Source organism: Hipposideros armiger, unplaced genomic scaffold, assembly GCF_001890085.2.
Source record: "Hipposideros armiger isolate ML-2016 unplaced genomic scaffold, ASM189008v1 scaffold_176, whole genome shotgun sequence".
In the NCBI taxonomy this organism is placed as follows: domain Eukaryota; kingdom Metazoa; phylum Chordata; class Mammalia; order Chiroptera; family Hipposideridae; genus Hipposideros; species Hipposideros armiger.
The window spans coordinates 487,916-505,620 of record NW_017731526.1 but is presented as its reverse complement, the minus strand read 5'-3'; the positions used below and the strand labels follow the sequence as shown (position 1 = coordinate 505,620).

Here is a 17,705-nt window from a genome sequence, read left to right as displayed (position 1 = left end):
ATCCGTATGAGCTCTTTATATACAATGCAGTGCCACAAGTCTATTGTAAACTTCCTGCCTGAAATTCTGGACTTTGGCCTGAAATTCTGGAATTTAGTAGCTAATGAAATCTCATCTGAACAGTTTTGTTGTCCCCCACAAATGCATTTTTGTTTCTTATAGTTCGTTGCAAAGCTCTTCCTGATGAGGACTAGTACTGGCTTTTTGGCTTTGAGCCAATATGTCTTTACGAAAAGGGCAGGGTATAAAATCAGAAGAGTTCCAAAACAATTTAAAAGGGGAGGGGCCTAATACATTCCCTTATTAAGGAAGAAGGGGAACAGCAATATCCAGTTAGACCGAGATATTCTGAGATGACACAAGCTTTCTTCTTTATTGACTTAGAATTTTAGATTATTTTAAGCAGACATAGAAAAAGATATCTAATATGCTCAAGGGCAATAAAAGAAAGCCTTGAGGTAGTAAACCCAGTCTTAAACATTATGATACTTTTCAAGAAGATAAAACCCATTCAAGAAAATATCATTGGACATTACCTTCAGCCTTCAGAGTCTCAAAGGGCAATTCTTAACACTTCTTTTGTGTGACTGTAAAAAGAAATACTTAAAATTAAAAGTCTGCCAAGGAAACAATTTAGATTTCCATAAGATCTTTATGAGTTTGTGTATGTCAACTAATGTGTATAATTAAAAAAAAGAAAAAAGAAAGACTGACACGTTCATTTGTACACGTGCAGAACAAGTATTCAGTAAAATGTGGCACAAATATACAATATGAACCATTGTGTGTACATGGTTTACATGGAGAACAGGTTATTTATTATAGTATCATTAGCCGTTTCCTTAATTTACACAAATAAAGGTTTTTACATTTATATTTTTATAGTTTTAAAAAAACTAATGCCCAATAGACTTTATCCCATTTATTTGTTTCTTTTCTTACATATTTTGCAAAGATCTACTATGTGTAACATATTGGTAAGCACTGGTGAGTTAGAAAGTATACAAGGTAAATAAGACACAGGCCCTATCCTCAAAATAGTGACTAAGGTTGGAGAAATATGCATAAAAAAGATAATCCAAAGAGAATACAAAGTAAATGGGTAGATAGAAATAGAGAGAAGTGAGTAACATGTTCAAAATAGCAGGAACTGGTCTATAGTACCTTATCCACAGACATTAGAATATGGCTTTATGTGTCCTGTCTTAGCAAGCAAGGCTTTCAGATTTGGAGGCAAGGATGTTAAACAAATGCATGAGTCACTTTTAAATTCCCTTCCATCCAAATGCATTTGGTAGTATAGAATCAAAGGTGGGACTGGGAGCAGTAGAGCAGGCAGGATGTTGAGATGCCTTTAAAACCAATTTGGTGAGTTTGAATATAAAAAGATTTAACTGCAAACAACTCTCCTATTAAAAATTAAGTTTGATATTGTATGTTGTTGGAAAGTGATCCAAATTTGCTATGAAATCTCAATGATGACCTTGCGGTCATATTTACTAATAATCTCCACAGAGATTCAGCCATTAGAAGTCTCAGAAGCAGTTTTACTAATGGAAATGCATACATAAACATAAGACAATCCTGCAAACCAGTACATCTATAGTAAAAGACCCACCAAAATGAAAAAAATAATAATAAATCTAAAGATTTTAGTTGATTGGGTCTTTAATATGCATAAACAATATTTTACAAAGGGAAAACAATCAAACAACAAACCACACCAATAAACCAAAACAAACCTGAGTTTAGGTTGTACTAATTGATTAATGGGATCCAGAAAAGGAAGGTGATAGTCCTGTTATATATAGGATACGTGAGTAATATCACACTAATTCTGCAACACCAAACTTTAAAAGAGGCACCGAAAATTAGGATGACTGAGATATGAACCATTCATTTGATAAACAGAGGATAACTAGTAATGAAAAAGAAAAAAAAAGTGTTCAGATTGTAGGTCTGAGGTAGGGAAGGACACTTGGGAGAAAATTCATTTGGCCATTACATGATACGTTAAAAAAAAAAAGTAATTCTTATTTATTTATTGTCTGTCTCCCCCATTACAATGAGGGTTCCATAAGGTCAGGCACTGTCTTTTTTACGGTATCCCCCATTTCCATGAATAGTGTCTGACACATAGTAGGAGATCAATGCGTGTTTACTAAATGAAAGAAAGGACAGCCTCACCAACCTATGAAACAGGCACTAAGTCTCCAGCTATCTACAGAAAAAGAAATTTAGGCTTAAAGAAGCTAAATGTTATGAATTAAATTAAACTTCGCCCTTTGCAACTCCAAACTTCTACAACCCATTGTTTATAGTCTTCCACTCAATATTCATTCTAGCAGAGGAAACAAACAACAGGCAAATAAGTTGTTGGACATATAAGGTCATATAATTAGGGCAAACAACAAGGTAACAGCATTGAGTTACATGGGCTGATATTTTTGATAGGTTTGAACAGGTTAGCTTCTCAGAGATGACACTAGAAAATGCCTGAGTGAAGCAAGGGAGAGACTCAAAAAAAACATCAGGAGGACTATATGGGCTCTTATAAGGATTTAACAAGATACACATTACCTTTCTCAGTCCAATGGCTAGCACATAGCAAACAGTATTCTCAATAATTATTATTTTATTATGTTGCTATTGTTTCTATAAATTCCCCCACTAGATTATAAATTTGTCAGACACTCATTCATTTTTATTTCCCTACAGCTCCTTAAATAGTGCCTAGCAAGAATTCAATAAACATTTATAGAACTAAAAATAGGAAGACACAATTACCAGTTCATTAATTAGAAAAAAAGTAAACAGACTATATGAATATGAAAAAGACCGTATTTCATATGCCTGAGTCAATTTAATTCTGTTAAATCAATGTCGCTTAATAGTTAATCATTTCTGGATTAAAAAGAAAGAAAAAAGGGAAAGCTACATAAAATGGCTACAGCCAACAAGTCATAGATTTTTAAAAAAGAATAAGGAAGAATCATAAAAAAATCAAGTTTTTAATATTAGGCCACTGTCTTTGCCATTTACATACTCTGTGTGCCTCCATCAGATGAATACATTTTTCTAGTGCAAGTAGTCTACTACACAGGTATCTGATTCTTTTCTCTGTTCCTATTACAAGCACAGGGCCTGATATATAGCAGTCAATAAATCTTTGTTGAACTGAATTGAACTAAAATTATCTTTAGTAGTTCCAATGCTTTACAGTTAGTTCAAGTTAATAATAATAATAATAATAATAATACAAAATAGAAGATTACAACAGACAAAATATCAAGTGTTAGGTTTTGGCCCTGCATCAAAGGAGTAAAGAGCAAGGTTAGTTTTAACCAAAGACTGAAATATATGCATAAGTGACAGTGTGATACTGGCAGTGCAAGAGACAAATCACTAGAACAGACCATAGGACTCCAGTATAGGGTAAACATTACAGGTACTATCTCCACAGTGTTGAGATAATTGGCTATACGAAAAACAAAAATTTTGTTCTCTACCTCTTACCAGGAACCAAAATATAAATCAAATTGATATATCTGAATATAATAAGTAAAACAATCAAAGAGCTTTAAGAAAAAATATGTATATAACCTTCTGAGCTCCAAGGTGAGAAGGCCTTTTGAGGCACATAGCAGTAATATATGAGTATATAAGAACAAAGATTTATGAATCTGACTACTTAAAATAAAACATGTTTTTCAAGTCCCAAAATACCTTCAACAAAATTAAGAGGCCAACAACAAATAAAAATATTTTAATGCATAGGATATTCATAAGGTTAATAGTCTCTATCTATCTATAAATAAATAAATGAAATATCATTTTTTTCAAATGAACAGACAATTCCTAATAGAGAAACGCAAGCTAAGATATATATGGAATAATATTAATGTGTAATAACAATGAAAGAAATGCAAATTAAAATAATCTAAATATTCCATGATAGTGAACTGATTAAATAATTATATGTGATAGAATAAGCTTTTATTAAATTTACAATATTTACAATATGCCAAAAATCAGGTTGTAAAATAATGATAAAATATAATTTTTAATATGTTTATATATAATATATACATATATAAACTATACACAATTGTTGATCATCTGTATATATAAATGTAGATCTGTATGTTTTAGAAAAAACATGTTTTAGAAAAAAACATGTATTAGAAAAAGCATGTAAACACCTATAAACTAAATTATTCCTAATACTTATCTCAGATATTAAGATTATGACAGGTACATTTCTTCTTACAATCCCTTTCCAAATTTTCTACAAGAAACACAAATTACCTTTTATAAACAAAAAAAGTACTAAAACAAGACGCTTGCTGTATGTTGCAGAAAAAACTAAATATATTATTAAGTTTCCTGAATGTAAAGAAAGCCACTTGAAAATGTCTACCTGTCCCTATTTCTCGTAAAGGCCGCCTCTGTTAACTACATAGATTAAATTTTATAATACATTAGGGCAAAATGAACAGAAACAGCTAAAGACTATTTTCTATCAATAATTAGAAAAATAAAGTCTTCGTTAAGTAAAAAATTAAATATGAAGTTTGGCTGTATCTCATCAAAACTGGCAAATGAAAACCAATTTATAATCCTTAAAGAACATCAGAAAGAACCTGTACATTCATGGCCAAGAGGACAAGATGCATCCTCCCTAAGACAGAAAAAGCCTAATTTAATTCTAGTCCACCCATAATGGTGCTTCTTGAAGTGGAGGTATTCATTCTGGCTTTGGGTATTATTAGAGTTTTTAAAACACCAGAGAAATCTGATAAGTTCTATGGTAGACTTCTTCCAAGCATCTATAAAAGTGACCTGGCTAAACCCCATACTAAAGCCATCTAAAATCAAATTGAATTCCATTGAGCCACAGTTCTAGGGAAACAACAAAAGACCATTCACTTGACTCAATTATACTTGCCGTTAGGTATTTCAGTTTCCCTTCCAAACAGAGGGGAAAAGTTCAGAAAGATTATGTACTAAATGGTGTTTTTAACCCTAAAATCCAATCAATGTCTTTTTTCTCACTTGTCCCTTTAAAAGTAACCCAAGCCCATTCCTTTTATTATGTGCAGCTTTATTCTGTTTATTTTTATTTCCCAATAGCTGAATGCCTTAAATTCTTAAAGTCAACATACCAACAAATAAATAAATTAAAATTCAATGACTATAAAAAAGTACACAGTCTAACCTGCTTAATTTTTAACAGGTAAATAGAATGCATTTCTGAATTATTTACTTAATCTCCTTCAACTAAAAACTCTAAAGTTTTTGAGATTGGAATGTGTACCCTTTCTAAGGATCCATAAAACAATTATTTTTAAATATTCTATTAAGCCATTTTAATAAAAGCAATTAAAAGAACATCAAAGTAAATGTGAATTTAAACATTCGCAAAATGCATTAGAAATGCAGAACATTTTTTAAGATTTCAGAGGTCAGTAAAAATCCCTTCATGCCAACTTTCCCTTGTCCTCTTTCAGATACTTGAGTTCATAATACCTTTGGCCAGAATGAGTAGAAATATTCTGAACTAAATTATATTGATGAGATTGATATAATAATGGTTTTGGAGCAAGCATTTATAGAATGCTCTTACTCCTAAGCATATCATAAGAAATATATGATATGAAGGACAAAAAGAAAGAATGAACAGTAGACAAAAATCACCATTTTTTCTGGATGAAATAACCAGCTCAGCTAATATACTGAAGAATGATTGTGCTAGATGCAAGTAAACATCAATTACCTGAAATGCTGGTTAATTAAATTTTCCAGCTAGCTAAGGGTGAATAAAGTTTTCGTTTTGATCCTTTTCACTAAAAATCTAAGATATACTAGTAGATTTATTCTGCCTCGGTAAACAAGTATTATAATTTTATCGTCATTGAAGATGAAAAGTTTATACTACCTTAGAGGATGGCTCTTAACCTTTTTTTTGGGGGGGGGGGAGTCATAAGTCCCTCTGAAAGATAATAAAAAGCAAGCATCTATTTCTCTAGAAAAATGTACATGTTCACAAAAGTCTGTATAATATTTCCAGAGGCCAGGAACCCACGTAAAGATCACTTGCCTTCTAATTTTACAGAATTCTAAATACATATACACAGCAGACTGTACTGACTACACAGTGACTTCAGGACATAACAAGGATTTTAAAGTTGCTTTATGAATATACCCCTAATAATGAATTATTTCTTATGACTTGTCTCTTTTTTTTCTAAAAGGGAAGTATAAAAAACAATTCTGCTTAATTTAGTCTTGGTTAAAGTTAAATGCTCACCACCCAGGGTCAGTTATATTTCCATCACCATATACCTGACCCCATTTTCCATCTTCTACCACCCCGCCAATGCAATCTCTAGATGATGTATTATAGAAATGTATACTTGAAACCTATGTAATTTTACAAACGTCATCCCAATAAATTTAATAATTTTTTTAAATGATACCTAAAACAATTAAAAGAAAAAGTTAATGGGAGTCTCCTTTCAGGACAATTGCACTACCAGTGCTTTGAGCTTTAAAACAAAATAATGCTGTTTTCAAATCATTCCACATTCTAGAAGTGGCAACAATTTCCTTATACTTTTGTATCTATCAAAGTAGGCAAGGTCAGAGAAAAAACTACGTAATTTTTACCTTTACTTCTAAAGATTATCAGATAATAGCATATACGTAAGTATTCCCTATATTTAGGTTTTGTTCTAAGTGCTTTTATGTATGAGTATATTTAGTTATTTAAACCTCACAAGAACTCTAGGAAGTAGGTACCTTGATATCAGATATCAGTATCCCCATTGTATTGATGTGTAAACTGAGGCACAAAGAGATTAAGTGACTTGCCAAAGATCACCTCTCTACTGAGTGACAGAAACAGAATTCATACCCAGTCAATCTAGCTGCAGAGTTTGCACTCCTACAAACCATACTACATTTCTGGTTTCAATCCTTCATGAGCTGATGGTTTTTCTTGTGTGGTTGTATGTTTCACACAAGTCCACCTCTGCACTACCAAGCAAAAAACATCCATACTGTTTTGCCCAGACATATCCATTTGGGGAGTTGTTCATAAGTTGCTGAGAAAACAGGCACCACCTTTATGTAGCTACAGTTATATACCATTGTAAATTTTCCAGAGTCAAATGCCCAGAAAAATAAGACACCACTATTCCAGTAAATGTGGAACCCTATAATAATAGCTGACCCCTCATTTCCTTTTTGAAAAGTTCTGATGACATATAAAATTGAATGAATATACATTCTAAGGGTCAACCAACATAACAAGATAAATGGGCCATATTATCATAATGATACCCAAAGGTGAGAGTATCTGTTATTCCTAATATGTCTGAAGAGAGGAACAAACCAGAATATATGATTTTTACTTTGTAATCTTAAATAGTTTCTATGAAATAAAATATAAAAGTAAAATGCATACTTAGTGAGGGCAGGCAAGTTGTTTCAGTGGTCAAAGCTGAAACAATAAGAAAATTCTCTGGGCATCCTTGTCATTGACAGATTGAGTGTTCCAGAGATAACCAATTTGTGCCTCAGAATTTGCTTTTTGTGTACCAACTTTATATTTGGAGTAATCCCATGAAGAGCAAAGGCTGATAACGAGAGAGAGAGAGAGAGAGAGAGAGAGAGAGAGAGAGAGAGAGAGAGAGAGAGAGAGAGAAGAAGGTGACAATGACCATCCTTACAATTTGTATGGACAAGTTTTCAGCTATAAATTTAGTCCATTTAATTTTTATTGAATTATGCCCTACATATAAATGCAATCAAGAGGTACGAGTAAGACACAAACAATAAGGGCAAAATAAGGCAGAATGTTCAGAGTATGGTTAAAGATCAGATATACAGTAAAGAAAGTACAGCACAAAGCACATAGAAATGCAGATGCAAGACTACAAAACAAAGAACCTTGGTAACTGAGGTAACTTTTCGTCATTAGACCCAGGGACTTTTATGGAGTAATTGATGCCAATGCAGCCAAGCCAGCTGGGAATGAGAACCTGGTTAAAATAGAAAGTATGCCAGGAATAAAATATCCTCAGCTCCTTCTGTCTCTAAATCTTCCCACATACCATAATAAAACAAATATTTGGGAATCAACTAGTTATTACCTTGTTCCCTATAATGATTCTAATCACAGTTATCAAATCCTACATGCCTGGTTTTCAAAGTCTTTCATAATCTGGTTCCATTATGTATCCTCTCTTCCAAATAATGCAGAAATTGTGCCCTCCAGTACAATCAGATAAGATTTTATACTGATATACATTGATTTCGCAAACATTTATTGGGGCTTACAGTGTGTCAAGGAGTGTTCATGTAACCAAAATCTACATGGTCTTGGAGCTAAAGAACCAAGCGCTAATCTCCACTTTCTTTGACACACTCATTGTATCAATGCTTTCTCCTTCTCACTCTTCTCTTATTCCTATCCAGACAACTATGAATGGCCTTCTCTTGGATTCAATAAAACTTGATTCAGATACCATCAATTCAATCGCTCTCATTTTAGCTCAGACACCTACATTTCTGTTTAAAAAATAGTAATCATTTGGATACCTCAGAAAACATAGAGAGGGCTAACCTTACACTCTGTTCCCACCAATATTCTCACATAGACACAAAACATCGTAGATCTAAATTAACACCTCTCTCTCTCTCTCTCTCTCTCTCTCTCTCTCTCTCTCTCTCTCTCTCTCGTATACAGACACACTGCTCTTCTCTATACTCCTTTGTCAAGCAACACTTGTTTGGTGCTTTTGAACTTGTATGCCTAGCACATAGTAGGCACTCAAATACCTGAAGAATGAATAATTAAATGAATAAAATAATTATGAAGTTAATAATTCAGCCATATATATTTATGAAGCACTTACAGGCACAAGATGAATTTTGTTTTTAACTAGAATCGCAGGCTGAAGAATGCTCTGCCCCTAACATAAGTACATATGGGAGAACAGTCCAAGAGAAATTTGACTACACTTATTTTGAAAGAGTTTTAAACAAAATAGATTGTGACCTAAAATGTCTTGATACTTCAGACTAACAATATTGTTTTCCTCAGCCCCAGTTCTCTTTACATTCCTCCATTAAGCCTATAGGTATGTCATCAACTTTTATGATGACAAGAACATTTGAATGGAACTAAATGAAGGCAGTGACACTGTAACATATCTCATTTTGGATCTTTATTGCTGAAATGGTTGTTTCAGTCCCCATGAAACATAGAAGATTCAGGGTAAGACTAAGCCTTAAGTGTAGTAACACATACAGATTCATTCCCTCCATACAACATACAAATAGTCTTACTTATGCCCCACTTGACAATAATTTAAATGCTTCTAAAGGTCACATATGTACATACATACCAGAGATTAGCAAACTTTCTGTAAACGGCCAAATGATAAATATTTTAGGCTTTGTAGGTCACATAGTTTCTGTCTCAACTGCTCAACTCTGTCACTGTGGCATGAAAGCAGCCATAGGCAATAAATATACAACCAAAGAAGCACGCCTGTATTTCAATAAAAATTATTTACAAAAACAGAGAGTGGCGTCATCAGGGAAATACAAACCAAAACCACAATGAGATCTCACTTTACACTGTTAGAATGGCTACTGTTAAAGACAAGAAGAAATAACAAGTGATGTGGAGGAAAGGAAACCTTTATGCACTGTTGGTTGTAATGTAAATTGGCACAGCCACTATGGAAAACAGTATGGAGGTTCCTCAAAAAATTAGAAATAGAGCTACCTTATGACCCACCAATTCCACTTCTGGGTAATCATCCGAAGGGAAAAAAATCACCAAGTCAAAAAAGATATCTGCACCCCCATGTTCATAGCAGCATTATTTACAATAAGTAAGACATGAAAACAACCTAAGTGTCAGCTGATGGATGAATCGATAAAGAAAAAGTGGTATACATAATACAATAGAACGTCATTCAGCCATCAAAACAGAAGAAAATCCTGCCATTTGCAACAACATGGATGGACCTTAAGGGCATTATAGCTATGTGAAATAAGTCAGACAATATGGACAAAAAGCATATGTCACTGATATCTAATGCAATTTATGGAATGTAAAAAATAAGCCAAACTCATATACAAAAAAAACAAATTGGTGGTTGCCACAGATGGGGGTGATGGGGGGAATGGGTGATGGTGGTCTTAATATACAAACTTTCAGTTATAAAATAAGTAAGTCCTGGGGGTGTAATGTACATCATGATGACTATAGTTAATAATGCTGTATTGTATATTTGAAAATTGCTAAAACAATAGATCTTCAAAGATTTCATTATAAGAAAAAAAATTGTAATTGGTGATGGTTGTTAACTAGACTTATTCTGGTGATCATTCCACAATATACACATGTATTGAATCATGTTCTATGCTTGAAATCAATATAATGTAATATGTCAATTATATCTATTAAAAAAAAGAGTGGGACAAATGTATTGACTCCTAATCAAACCCATTAGAGAAGCCTACAGAATGTCTATAGAATGGCTACTATTCTATAGAGGAGACTTACAACAAAATTTGTGTAGAAGGGGTGCTGGGAAGGCTTATCTTAGAAGCTACCTTTGTGTGATATTCATGTTGCTTTTACATAAATTGTATGGGTATTTGAGGAGACAGATGAAGATTATGGAAGACCCAAACCCCTCAGGTAATCCTTGTTGCTGTCACCTAATCCCACAGTCAATCTGGGGACAGTCTTGGCATTAATTGGCCTCATGTAGCTTCATCATCTTTCCATAAATATTCAGTCTATCAGGTTATTTGTAATCTAACTTTAGAATTATTTTGAAAAGCTACAACAAATCCTTGGGTGCGGTTTAAAATATACATTCCTGTTCTCCATACTAATTCTGCAATTCTATTTTAAACAACTATTTTGTCAGATGTGGTTTGTTCATAATAAACTCATTTTGTTCATTGTTCATGACTCCTTTGTCTTCATGATGTTTACAGATTTCGCTTCCTGTTTTATTGAAGATGTTGTCAGGCCATTTCAATTTATATTTTCATTATGTCTATCAAAATCTTTTAGGTTTTTGAAATTTCCCAATTAGAATATACCTTCATATCTCCAAAATATTGACTACCTCTTTACCAGATTCTAGTTAATAACTATTTTCACATATTTTAAACTAATTTATGCTTCTCAAAATTGTATCCTCACACCAAAATAGCTACACAATTAAATTAAAACTTGGTTAGTAAAGATTCTAAATGATAGTATATTCATCCACATTGTCCTGAGATGCGTTATTTATTCATTAGTAACATTATCATTTTCTTCTCCATCTTACAGCTGCTATAATAAATTCTACTGCCAATCAGCTTTCATTAAGTTATCAGCCCTTCTATTTGTGATAACCAATAAATTGTACTCTACTTTTCTGACATCCAATTCTGCTCTATCTGTTCTGGCTACATAAATCTCTAGAGCCTGTGGTGTCAAAGTATTTTTTTAGCTTCAATGAGGCTTTTGCAAAAATGCTAAAACTACAACATTTAAATGTAAAGTTTACCATCAAGTGACTTCAGCATGTCATACAACCAGGAATTTTAAAATACAATGAAAAAATATAAGATTTTAGATACTATTATGAAAGCTGCTTCAGTTGGATTCAGTATTCAATGAATGAAAACACTTGAGAATCCTAGTAAAAGTAAACCTTGAGATGTTTGAAATATCCATTCTAAATGATGGGAACATTTAGGTAATTGTCTGCACAAAACAAGGATCAGGCTTTTTGAGGTCATAAAATGCTTGACCTTCCCAGGTAAGATGAATGCAGAAAGCTTACCACTAGATTACACAATAGGGGTAAGATTGTTGAATCTATCTGAAAAATAGCTGTTTTCAAAAGCTCCATAAAGTAATTGATTCATTAAAGAAATAATTGGAAAGACTCTCTCTCTTTCCTAATATGAAGGAGCAACACAAAGCATTGCAATATTTGCAAAAAAAGATGAAGCGTTCACATCTCACTTGTGAGATTTGAATACCTTTATTATCTATTTTCTTGTTATGCATTGAGAATGTTGAAGAAAGGCAGCTCCAAAGGAACACAGATTTGCTGATCCTGGGTTCCTGTTAATATCACATGATAGAATCGGAGCTTTCACATACAATCAAGCTGACAGTCACTTACTCTGTGCTCAGAGGGACCAATTTTCCCCTACAGTCATGAGTACAGCACAAATCATAAAGTGCCAAAAAACTGAATGTAAATGCAAGGCTCTCAACTTCACTCAGGTATCAGCAAAAAGCACCAGTTTAGCTACATATGAAAAGTAGTCAGGACCAAGGAGATGAAGGGGAAAGCAGAGTGGAATTAGAATAATTTATCTGCTTCTGCTACAGTTCATCTGCCTCACTGAAAGGAATTAAACCAACCTTGCCAAAGATTTGTCTTATTTAGGTATAAGCTGTCTTATCAATGACATCTCGCCCATTGCCCATCCTCGGCCTATGTCCCATCCTCTCCTAAACTTTTTCTTCACAATCTCACTTTCCACCTAAACACTTTAATCTCTCTTTCTCTGCTTCTCCTTCCTTCCCACTGTGCGAGTGTGTGCGCACACACACACAGAAATACACACTACATGTTAACTGTTAGCTTAAAGGATAATGTCTTTGAAAAAAGCACATATGATTAATACGACAGCACTGAAGTATGTCAGCTACTGAAGAATCAGAGAACATAATCCGAAACAAATGCTAGATACATTAACATACTTAATGTACATCTTATATAGGGGGATTACCATGCTGTAAACAACCTTTATAAAGATTCACATCAAGATCCTAATTGACCTACTAGAGGTAAAGACAAGTTATTATGAAACACTAATTAATGATTGAAGTAAATAGAGCAGATTCCACTGATGTGATTATATCTTGCTTTCACTTCAAATACTCAGATATTTAGGATAATTTTGATAGTTAAAAAATGAGCCAAATTAGAATGTAAGATAGAAAAGAAAATCCATGAGTGTCAGAGAGAACTTAATTCTAGAGCCAAGGGTGGGGCTGAAGACTTGTTGAACTCTAGGCTATCATACGCATACCCAGATATTTGGGATGATATATGGAGTATTTAGCACCAATATATGGAAAACACACACGACATAAAGCCAGTGAGGGGATGGAGCAGCAACTAAGACATGCTTATTAATGGATGTTCCACCCCTAAGATTAGAAATAGAAAAATTCTACAGACTAGCATAGAGAAGCAGTATAAAAACCTGAATTATGGGCCGGCCGAGTGGCGCGGTGGTTAAGAACTGGCTTGGGACGCCAGAGAGCCCCGGTTCAGATCCCACATATGAGGGCCAGTGACACTGCCCTCTACAGCTGAGATGCTGAACAACAGCTCAACCTGGAGCTGGGCTGCCGTGAGTGGCCTGCGATGGCGTAGGCTGCAGCCCCTGTGGAAGTGGGTTGCCATGGGCTACCATATGTAGCCAGCAGCCAGCGTGGGCGGCCAGCAGCTGCAGTGAGCGGCCATCCAGAAGCCGGCGACTGATGGGTGCCGGAAGAGCGCAATGATAGTGTCAACTTGGGCCAGTGAAGCAACATCCTCCACAGCTAGACTGAAGAACAAAATGACAGCAACTTGTCTGTTCCCCTTCCCCCAATTCCCCAGCACTGTTCCCATCCCCCCAATTCCCCAATAAAAAACAAAACAAAACAAAACAAAAACAAAAACAAAAAAAACCCTGAAATAGTCTTAGGGCTCAGCGTGGTAAAAAGTCACATGAAAAAATATGAAACCCAGATATGTTCCATGGGCTTAGAAATCAGCATGTATACTACATGTTTTGGATAGAAAATTCAAGTTTAAAAATTAACACAAAAACAATCAGGACTTCCTTAAACTCTTATGGGCACAGATTGGATAAGACAGAAAGAAATGTTAAATCACTTTGGAAGGACCCACAAAATTTTCATAGAAAACAATCTCCTTCAACTGAAAATGAACTCACAACAATATTAGAAACTGCTATTCTTTTGTTCATTCATTCAACAACCACATACTAAATGCCTGTCTTAGGCACTATTTTAGATCCCAAAGATACAGTAGTGAATAAAACACAGTTCCTGTCTTCAGCAAGTTTATGTTATAGGAAAAACTCAAATAAAACAGGCAATTTCCTTTAAAAAGTATAATATACAAAGTCAGTACAATAAGAAATAGAAAAATAAATTACTTTATGGTCAAAATTGACAGTAAAATTGATACTAAAACTAGAGAACATGAGAGGGAAAAAGTGTATGCAATCTCACTTAAGAACTCAGATGCCACAGTGCAAATGGTGGAGTAGGTAAATTCTGTGCTTGCCTCCTTCCACGACTACATCAAAATTACAACTAAACAACAGAACATAAATATAAAACATAATGTCCAGTATTAATAAATGTGACAAGGAAAAAGCAGAATAAAGGAAAAGAGAGTGACGATATGGAGAAGCAGATATTTAAGACAGAATGTTAACAGAAAGGCTTTCTAAGGTGAAATTCCAACAGAACAATCAAAGTGAAGGGGTGAATCATGAAGCAGAAGAAACTTCAACGCAGAGAAAAATAATATTAGTAAAGATACAGAAGATTTAACAATATAATTAATCTTTTTGAACTAACTGATGTGAAGAAACTCTCCCCTCAAAAATTACATGCTCTTTCAAAAAAATATGTAGTATTTGTAAAATTCAACAATCACTGATCCATTAAAAGAAGTCACAACAAACAACAAAGAATTTATATTATGCAAACCATGTTATCTAAAGAAAATGCAACAAAATCAGAAATTAAGACAAAAGGATTAAAAATCCCTACATATATGGAAACTAAAAAACACATTAATAAATAATCCATGAGTCAAAGAAAAAATCATAATGGAAATATTAAATATTTAAAACTGAACAATAAAGACACTGCATATCAAAACCTGTGGGATGCAGCTAAAGTGGTACTTAGTGGAATATTTATGGCCTTAAATGCATGTATTAAATGTTAAAAAGTAGTAAAATTAATTAGTTTAGGATTTAACTTAGCAAGTTAAAAATAATAGCAGAAAAAAGGAGAAGGAAATAAATAATAAAGATTAGAAGAAAAATTAGTGGCACAGAATGAATATACAATAGAGAGCCAAAACTGGTTGTTTAAAAAGACAAAATTGGGCCTTTAAAAACACAAATAAAATGTTAGGCTAAATCATATGAAATTGCCAAAATTCAACCTAATAATAAAACCTGTACTGATCAAATTATTATTAGTCTTTAATTATTAAGCAACAAAAAGGCACTCTTTAGAAATGTTAGGAATGAAAAGAATGCATCTCTAATGAAAGAGGAAACATTAAATATCATAAAAGCATATGCTAAACAACTAAATGGTAATCAATTTACAAACTCAAACAAAATGGACAATTTCCTAGAAAAATGTAATATACAAAATCAGTACAATAAGAAATAGAAAAATGAATAACATTATGGTCAATAATTGATAGTAACATTGATACTAAAACTAGAGAACATGAGAAAGGCAAAGTATATGAAATCTCACTTAAGAACTAAGATGCATGGTCCAGATGGTAGAGTAGGTAAACTCTGTGCTTGCCTCCTTCCACGGGCCACATCAAAATTGCAACTAAATCAAGAGAACAACTATCATTGAGAACTACCTGAAGTCTAGCTGCACAGAAGTCCTATAACTAGGGGTACACGGAAAAAGCCACATCAGGACTGGTAGAAGAGCAGAGACTCAGACCAGGCTGGTCTCACACCAACAGTGTGGTATTTAAAACTTGGGAGTGATATCTCCACTGCAGAGGAGCCCACTGAGGAGCGAGAGGTCCCAGCCCCACACTAGGTTCCCCAGCCCTGTGTTCCAGTGCCAGTGAAGAGATATCCCCATAATTTCTGGCTGTAAAAACAGTGGGGATTGTGACCAAGTGGATTGTGGCTGAGTGACATGCCAATAGCAACCAAGGCTCGACTATAACAGAAAGGCACACACAACACACAAAGGGCACACCTGGAGCATCTGGCTCAGGTGATGAGGGAGACTGTTCCACTGGATACCACAGGATACCTACTGCATAAGGCCACTCTAATAAGACCAGGAGACATAGTGGGTCTACCTAATACATAAAAACAAAAACAGAGAGATGACCAAAATGAGGACACAAAGAAACATGTCCCAAATGAAAGAACACAGAGACAAGTATTCTACCAGATGCAGAGTTCAAAACATTGGTTATAAGGATGCTCAATTAAAACTTCAACAAAGAGATAGGAAAAATAAAAATGGTCATAGAAAACATAAAAAAGAACCAGTCAGAAAAAAGAATACAATAAATGAAATTAATAAATGAATTAGAAGGAATCAACAGATTAGATGAAGCAGAGGATCAAATCAACAATTTGGAATATAAGGTAGCAGAAAACACCCAATCAGAACAGCAAAAAGAAAAAAGAATCCAAAAAAATGAGGACAGTTTAAGGGGCCTCTGGGACAACATCAAGCATAACAACATTCTCATCATAGGGGTACCAGAAAAAGATAGAGAACAAGGAATTGAAAATATATTTGAAGAAATAATGATAGGACACTTCCTTAACATAGTGAACTAAATAAATATACAAGTCAAGGAAGCACAGATAGTCCCAAACAGGATGAACTCAAAGAGGCCCACACCTAGACACATCATAATTAAAATGCCAGAGGTTAAAGACAAAGAATCTTAAAAGCAGCAAGAGAAAAGAAGTTAGTTCCTACAGGGGAGTTCCCATAAGACTGTCAGCTGATTTCTCAATAGAAACTTTGCAGGCCAAAAGGGATTGACATGAAATATTCAAAGTAATGAAAAGCAAGGACCTACAACCAAGATTACTCTACCAAGCAAAGCTATCATTCAGAATTGAAAGACAAGTAATGAGCCTCCCAGACAGGAAAAAGCTAAAGGAGTTCATCACCACCATACCAGTATTATAAAAAATGCTAAAGGGACATCTTTAAGAAGAAGGCGGCTGTGGGAGAACAACATAAACATGAATAATGAAATAGCAATAACTACATACCTATTAATAATTACCTTAAATGTAAATAGAGTAAAAGACATAGGGTGGATGAATGGATAAGAAAACAAGACTGATATATATGCTGTCTACAAGGGACCAACTTCAGGTCAAAAGACAAACACAGATTGAAAGTAAAGGGATGGAAAAAGATAATTCATGCAGATGGAAATTTTAAAAACCTAGGGTAACATTACTTATATCAGACAAAATAGACTTTAAAACAAAGGCTATATAACATGAGACAAAGACAAACCACTTCTGGGTATTTATACAAAGAAACTCAAAACACTTATTTGAAAGGACATACGCACCCCTAGGTTCATTGCAGCATTATTTACTATAGCCAAGATATGGAAGCAACCTAAGTTTCCATCGATGGACGAATGGATAAAGAAGAGGCGGTACAGGGCCGGCCGAGTGGCGCGATGGTTAAGAACTCGCTTGGGATGCCAGAGAGCCCCGGTTCGGATCCCACATATGAGGGCCAGTGACACTGCCCTCCACAGCTAAGATGCTGAACAACAGCTCAACCTGGAGCTGGGCTGCTCTGAGTT

The 17,705-nt window shown here is 34.3% G+C and overlaps 1 protein-coding gene across 6 annotated transcripts in view; it reads right to left on the bottom strand.

Moving 5' to 3' along the window:
* Positions 1-17,705, bottom strand: part of ZBTB20 (zinc finger and BTB domain containing 20) — a 769,723-nt gene that overhangs the window by 615,244 nt on the left and 136,774 nt on the right. For all 6 annotated transcript variants that reach the window (XM_019652231.1, XM_019652234.1, XM_019652232.1 and 3 more), the window contains one exon: positions 537-587. The gene's annotated coding sequence lies outside the window, so the exon portion shown is untranslated. The remainder of the gene's footprint in view (positions 1-536; positions 588-17,705) is intronic.